This window comes from Aquarana catesbeiana, linkage group LG05 (genome assembly GCF_042186555.1).
Source record: "Aquarana catesbeiana isolate 2022-GZ linkage group LG05, ASM4218655v1, whole genome shotgun sequence".
Taxonomy (NCBI): Eukaryota; Metazoa; Chordata; class Amphibia; order Anura; family Ranidae; genus Aquarana; species Aquarana catesbeiana.
The window spans coordinates 195,650,515-195,656,514 of record NC_133328.1 but is presented as its reverse complement, the minus strand read 5'-3'; positions in this window follow the sequence as shown (position 1 = coordinate 195,656,514).

Below are 6,000 nucleotides of genomic sequence, written 5' to 3'. Positions count from 1 at the left end.
GTGCCCATCAAATGCCGCCACTGTGCCCATCAATTGCAGCCACTGTGCCCATGAATTGCAGCCACTGTGCCCATCAAATGCTGCCACTGGGCCATCAAATGCAGCCACTGTGCCCATCAAATGCTGCCACTGTGCCATCAAATGCAGCCACTGTGCCCATCAAATGCTGCCACTGTGCCATCAAATGCTGCCACTGTGCCCATCAAATGCTGACACTGTGCCATCGAATGCTGTCACTGTGCTCATCAAATGCTGCCACTGTGCCATCAAATGCTCCCACTGTGCCCATCAAATGCTGCCACTGTGCCCATCAAATGCTGCCACTGTGCCATCGAATGCCGCCACTGTGCCATCGAATGCCACCACTGTGCCTTCGAATGCCGCCACTGTGACCCCCCTCGCCCGCTCGCCATCTGCCCGGCACTTATCCTGACTCGGTGGGGCAGCGGGTGAGGGCGGCAAGCGGTGTCCTCCATGCGTCTCTTCCCGTCCTTTCCTCCTGATAGGCATCCAATCACAGCGCCTGTCGTTTCAGCCAATCAGGTGACGGGTAACAGATCCGAGCACCTGATTGACGGAGAGGCAGTTCAGTGTTAGGAAAGCGAATATTCATTTGCTGTTCTAGCATACCTGGGTGAACTGCGAGCCCCAAGCATGGCGCTCGCAGGTCACCTTTTTTGACGCCTATTAGATCCCATGGCTCTAATCAGGTGCTTCAAAAACACCCCCGCCGCTGTAATTCATGCTCCCAGCGCCCGAAAAGAAGCTCAGGCGCCTGAATAGAGGGTGGCAGCGGTGGCCATGGATAGATTCATGCCATACTGAGCATCTGTAGGGCATCCTCATACGGAAGGCGGAGGAGCGCAAGGTCTCTAACATCCACCAGCTCCGTGATGTCGTCATGGAGGAGTGGAAGAGGACTCCAGTGGCAACCTGTGAAGCTCTGGTGAATTCCATGCCCAAGAGGGTTAAGGCAGTGCTGGAAAATAATGGTGGCCACACAAAATATTGACACTTTTGCCCCCATTTGGACATTTTCACTTAGGGGTGTACTCACTTTTGTTGCCAGTGGTTTAGACATTAATGGCTGTGTGTTGAGTTATTTTGAGGGGACAACAAATTTACACTGTTATACAAGCTGTACACTCACTACTTTACATTGTAGCAAAGTGTAATTTCTTCAGTGTTGTCAAATGAAAAGATAGAATAAAATATTTACAAAAATGTGAGGGGTGTACTCACTTTTGTGAGATACTGTACATGATACATTATGAGTACTTTTAGCAACAGCTTTCATCACGTGAACATTACAAGTGCCCTATTTAAACTTATGACATTTATTTTAAAGGCTTTTTTTTCATTTTGTATAGAGTCAAGGAGAGTTATAACCCCTGTCAGTTTTTATTTTTTTTCTTCATTTCACCTTCACTTTCTCCCCCCCACAGCCAAAACAGAAAGTGAAAAGAAATCCCTGCAAATTAAGGGAACGGACAAGTGCCAGGACAAGATCACCCAGTGCTCAGGGCAAAGATGACAAATTGCGCCCCCCCCCCCCCCCAAGCTTATGAGGAGTAAGGAGGAGGGGAGCACAGCCCGCACCTCCTCCCAGCTTTCTTCTCCTCTCCTTTCTGCTTCCAGCGCTGCACTGACAGAAGTAGTGATGCTGCTGTCACTACTCCTGTCATCCTTATAGTAGAAGGAACTTGCCCATATCCCTACAATACACACTGTGCCCGGGGCAGCCTTTCCCTTTTGCCCACCCCTTGTCCCGGCCCTGCCCCCAGATCACCAGAACTAGTGTTACCTTTGGAAGATTTCCACTCTATTACTGTTCTGGAGACAAACCAAAATTTGAGATTTTCTTTTGCTATTATTTTCAATGATAATTGTAAACAAAACAAATAGAGAGGGTGAATCTCCTTAACAGAGGCACAGACAGAAATACAAATCTGGCAGGGGTTCTAATCCTTTAGTTAGGTTCACACCAGAAAGCAGTGCATGCACATTTCCTACAGCGCATTGAAAAAGCGCTGCACTTATGTAGCAAAGTCTTTTACTTCTTTTGGTCTAATGAGAATCTCCAAGGCCAAAGATACCTGACATCCTTCAATATGTGTTGTGTTGTGAGGCATAGTGGGTGCAAAGATGGTGAAAGTCATTGTGCGCCAGACACTTCTTGGATGTAAAAGAGGTTTTATTTCTTTTGACAGTCCTTTTTTTATACTTTGGGGGAAAGAGGGTAAGGGCCAGAACACCCTTAGATAGTTGCAAACTCAATTGGCAGACTCCGAGACTTCAATAGGAGAACACCCATACAGGGAAAGGCCCCAGCAAGGCACCACTTCTGCACGTGCAGGATTGCTGTCTCCTATGGTAACAGTCCTTTAACATTTCCTAACTCAACGTATCAGTTTTTTCAGCTCCACTTACAACTGCTCCTTGTAGTTCTTCAATACTGAACTCCTGGTCTCTCACTAGACCCACTGATTCACTGACTATAAATCTCTTGAGCTCCTCCAAGGTGGTAACCCCTCAAGCGTCACCTACGGCTCCCTGCTGGGCCCCTATCTTCTCACTCCAGATACTCCTTAAGCTTCACCCCTGCTGACCAGTTCGGTCCCTAGCTTGACACACAAGGCTGCTCTGCAAGCGTCTCCTCTGCTGGTTGGGTCCCTGACTTGATAACCGCCTGAAGTTTCCTGATTCTCCACCATGCCCTTCGGTGAGAATATGGTTCCGGTACTTGCTTCAGTTACACACTGTGGCCCCCGGTAAAGGCAATTGGTCTCTTCGTGGTGACAGCTTCCCTTCTACCTCCAACCACTGATGGGTTTTCCGGTCGGCAGAACCATCACTTTTGGTTGGACTGCAAGCCGCAGTCCCAACCCTTCGCTGTCCTCTTACTTCTGGATAGGCCCTCACATAGCCTGGCAGCCAGATGCCCCCAGGATAGGCCTAATCTCCGGCCTAGCAGCCCGGGGCAGACGACACACGTCCATCCAGAAAGCAGTCCAGGTGGCACAGAACACAGATCACCTGACCTCACCGAATATATAGGCTCTCCCAGCAGGCCAAGGGATTTAAGAAAACCCCTGCCCATTGGCTGGGACACCCACCCATAACCTGACCTTGGCTTGCCCTTCTCGTATCTAGTACCACCAAGCACCTGGCCACCTAGTGGTAGAAGAGAAAAGCGCAACAAGGCCAAGCTTTGAAGTGCAACAAGGCCAAATCAATAGATCCCTATCAATCGACCAAGATAACTACTCTTGGCAAATAAATTAGTGAGGAGCTCCCTGACAACTCCAGGGCGCTACATCCTCCCCCTGCCCAAGAAACAACGTCTTAGAGTATGCAGAAAAAAATAAATAATTTGAGCTCCCAAGCCTGAGAGTGAATGTCCTGGCAAAAACTGGGATAGGTGGTGAAACAGGGAAAGGATTAACAGTATAACAGTAGAATAACATATATGTGGCGTGCCACATGAATAAACATTGGTATCACAAGAAAACAGTTAGTCACGTATGACATTCAAGTATCAAAAATACTTATGTACAATTTAAGGTAAGTAAGCAATAATGCTATCACCTTACCAATCTAGTATACAGTATAGAGTCATAGCAAATATATGGGTTAGGGTTGTTGTCCGGCTAGATACATGTCTCTCCTTAGCCAAGGAAGACGCACAAACACAGCAGCACCTGAAAGAGAGAAATCAGAACAATGCAAAATGCTACTCTATAAGAACTTGGTGCAATAAATATACAGTGATTCGAACTGCTCCTCAGCCGAAGGCAGCATGAAAGTGTAAAACCGTCTTATACATGTCTACATTATTTATATTTTTGAAAGCAGGCCCCATTCTCTGTAAGAATGCCACCTCCTTCCATAATCAGTATATAACTACACACTTTCAGCAATACTTCGATCAGTGACAGTCCTGATATAGGTGTGTGAGTCCATTCATTTGAAGAAATAGGCAATCATTTTCTTATCACAGCCTATTCTAACTAACTACATGTTCAATGTCAATGACCGGTTACCGTCCATCTGACTTTACTTCAGATAGACCACACTTCCCAGCAATTCCCTTTTCTTCTCCAAAAGGAACTCCATGCACAGGGCATGACTGCATTCCAAATAACAAGCAGTCAACAAGCAGCCAAATTGCAAGAGACCACACTTCAGGACACAGGTCCCCTTGCAAGAATATCTTCAGTCTACCCACATGGCAGCCAAAAACAGAACTTTCTTCATTCTTCATTCCAGTTACTTTTCTCTCGGGTAACTCAGTCATCTACTAGAGCAACCTGGCCCGACCTGGGCCCTTCGAAGCGGTCAGTGCGCTGGGTCCTGGGGTAATCGCTGTGGTAGAGCTAGCAGCTTCCGTCACAACTTGGGTGACAACCGACAGGCTTTGGACATCACTCTCCGAAGGGACAGCAACATTCCTGTCCCAATCCGCTTGTAGGATTCTTGGAGGTAGAGTTTGGGAGACAACCTCGAACAGATGCTCCCCGCAGCATCCACAGATGATCTACGGCCTCAACTGCGTGGCCAGGGGCAGTACATTTTCTGAGGGTGGGGGTGTCTATACCGATGGAGGAGTCTGCACTGAAGGGGGGTCTATACTGATGGGGGGGTGCACTGAGGGGGTCTTGTCTATACTGATGGGGGGTCTGCACTGAGGGGGGGGTGTTTATACTGATGGGGGGGTCTGCACTGAGGGGGGGTGTCTATACTGATGGGGGTGTCTGCACTGAGGGGGGTGTCTATACTGATGGAGGGTCTGCACTGAGGGGGGTCTATACTGATATGGGGGACTGCACTGAGGGGGGGTCTGTACTTAGTGGGGGGTCTATACTGAGAAAAGGGGTCTGTACTTACTGGGGGAGGAAAGGGGGTCTGTACTGAGGGGGAGGTCTATACTGAGGGAGGGGGTCTGTACTGAGGGGGTGGTCTATACTGAGGGGGGGGGTCTGTACTGAGGAAGGGGGGTCTGTACTTAGTGAGGGGGGGTCTGTACTGATGGAGGTGGATCTATACTGCAGGAGGGTGATCTTTACTTAGTGGGGGGTCTATAGTTAGTGGAAGGGGGTCTGTACTGAGGGAGAGTCTGTTCTAAGGGGGGACTATAGTTGGTTGTGGGGAGGTGACACCAATTTTTTCCGCACCGGGTGACACCAACCCTAGTGACGCCACTGCTAACAGTGATTCAGCTGGAGTCTGCAAGCAAGTGTGCGTGCAAGAGGAGAGTAAAGGAGACTGTATAAAGGAAGATGTCCCCGAAGCTGTTGCCAAAGTTTTGTTGCTGAAGTCAAGTGGGCATCCCATAACCTCCCATCCCTATCCAAGTTATTAACCCTCATTAAATAACAAAAAACAAAGTCACGGACTGTTCTCTGACTCTGGAGTGCCTGTGAAAATTTGGTGTGTCTGGCTGTGTAGGGGTGGGGGATCCAGTTCATCTGCGGCTCTTTAGGGGGTGCACTACATAATGTATACAACTGCGGTTTTTGCACGCACCAAAACCACTGGACATCAGAGAAGTCTATGGGAAAACACAGCTAACCTGCATGAAAACAATGGGTTAGCTGTGCTTTGCCTAAAGCGCAGTGGGACTGCACCAGGGCAGTGTGAAACCACCCTTAAAGTGGATGTAAACCCAATGTCATCCTTTCTAAACTACTGCCATAGGGGTTATCTATAACGATATACATGCTTCCTGTATGTATCTTTACCTGTCAAATGTCTCCCCTCTGTCTGTTATTAGACCCGAAAAACTACATATTCTGTGGGTGGGTCTGTTGTCTGGAGCTCGGTGGGTGGAGTCGTGATATCAGTAGACTCCCCGCCCACCTCTACACTCCCCTTGTCAATATGCATTTTCTCCTGTGTATTTCTTTTTTTTTTAGTTCAAATCCTTTTTATTAGTTTTCCAAGAAAGTCAATCACAAGCAATATACAGCTCAAATAAAATACATTCCACTCAAAGGGCGA